The following is a 1,736-nucleotide window of genomic DNA, read 5'->3' on the forward strand; positions in this document are numbered from 1 at the left end:
CTAAGTGTAGATCTCTGGCCTGGTTTTATAAAATTTTACTTATTTATTTATATTTACAAAATATGGTGGTAAACTGGGTATTTTGTGCAGACACAGTCAGCGAAATAGATACGATAGTTTAACGAGGTAAAAGCGAGCCGAAGGAGGAAAACAACTGTCTTTTAGAAGCCAGCACCGTTAGTTTCAATGTGACTCTCCACCACGGTAAAAGTACGATCCATATTGGATACTCGTTTTAGCCGAGTACTCGTCTCATCCCTATTGTGAACCAAACCGTACATTTTGTGAACCGTTCCACCCTCAGTTGGAACACTCCTCCTCAGCAGCAGAAAAAGGTTTTCTTTATCCAAGATAAGAACCGTCTGCCGCAATTCTTCTTCTTCTTCTTCTTCTTCTTTTTCTGACTACGAACGGAATCTGAAGATTGTATGTAACAAAGATTTAATAAAGAGTCAAATTACAATATCTTGATTGTCTTTCAAATGGGTAACAATTTAAATGAACAGTGCAAGTGGAGGTGACTGTTTCTTACAGGTTTTGTCGGTGTCTTCAGAAATCCCATCCATGTCCCTTTTAGTCCCTTTTTCTGAATTGCTGCTCAGCTCCGTCTGCAAACTAAACACACACAGGTTTAGTGTATTTTTGTCATGACATCTTGTAAACGCCACAGACTGAGCTAAACATTCTCCTAAACCTGCTCCAGTTGCAGCCAAACTAAACAATTTCCTCATCTGTCTGACCAAGAAAGTAATCTCACCTAACGGCAGTCTTCTCATCTTCCAGCTGTGATTTGTTCTCAGGAGAGGCTGACTGAACCAAGAAAAACAGTGGCACTGTGACAGATGGACTACGGTGTTCTGGGTTGATGTTGGCGGCATCTTCCTCCTGGGCGGTATCTGGAATCTGCGACCTAAACACACACACAGGTTTGGTGTATTTTTGTCAGGACATCATAAAATAATCATGTAAATTTCACACAAAGAAACACAGACTCCTAAACATGCTGTGCAGCCTAGCTAAACCATGTCCTTATCTGTCCAAGCAACAAGTCATGACCGAGAAAGTCATCTCACCTGACTGCTCTCTCCTCATCTTTCAGCTGCAGTGTGTCCTCGGGAGCAGCCGGCCGAACCAAGATCGGACCAGGTAGGATTGTGTGTGATGGACGGCTGCGTGGTGGATCTTGGTGGTGTCATCTTTTTTCCTGGCAGTGGCTGGACGCTGGACACTAAACACACACACAGGTATGACTTGTTTGTGTCATGACTCTGGAAACAAATTCTGCTTGGTAACATTTAAGACAAGAGGAACTAATCTCACCAAACAACAAAATCAAACAAATTCCTTCCTGTAAATATTTGAGTATCTATGTAGATGCTGCTTTATGCTGGAGTGCACTATCGATTATATTTGCATAAAGGTACAAAAAGGCATCTATTTTCCAAGGAGAATAATGTCATTTTGAGTAAACAAGCAGATCTTGTCATTCTTTTTCCAATCTATAATACAGTGTTATGCAGTAGGGAATCAGTATATGGTACAGTTGTCTCTCAGTTCAGCTTAAAACTCCACTGATTAGACTGGTAAGTATCTGCTCCAAGACTGTTGGTCAATCATATGAGTCAAGTCTTCAAGCTGCGTACACTAACAGGGGGTTGTTTCTATCCGGTTATATTAGGGCTGACCCTTCTCGTGTTTTATTTGAAGAGTGTCAGCTTTTGCCATCAAATAGAAGA

The 1,736-nt window shown here is 41.3% G+C and overlaps 1 long non-coding RNA gene across 1 annotated transcript; it reads right to left on the reverse strand.

Moving 5' to 3' along the window:
* Window positions 1–287: 287 nt before the first annotated feature.
* On the reverse strand, window positions 288–861 carry LOC138209692 (uncharacterized). Its single transcript, XR_011179181.1, has 3 exons — window positions 758–861; window positions 533–615; window positions 288–417 (listed from the first exon to the last, which is right to left on the reverse strand). It is a non-coding gene; the product is annotated as an uncharacterized lncRNA (long non-coding RNA).
* Window positions 862–1,736: the final 875 nt, after the last annotated feature.

The sequence above is a fragment of the Embiotoca jacksoni genome, unplaced genomic scaffold (assembly GCF_022577435.1).
Source record: "Embiotoca jacksoni isolate LCO1_2020_lvr unplaced genomic scaffold, fEmbJac1.0.p SCAF_4, whole genome shotgun sequence".
NCBI lineage: Eukaryota > Metazoa > Chordata > Actinopteri > Embiotocidae > Embiotoca > Embiotoca jacksoni.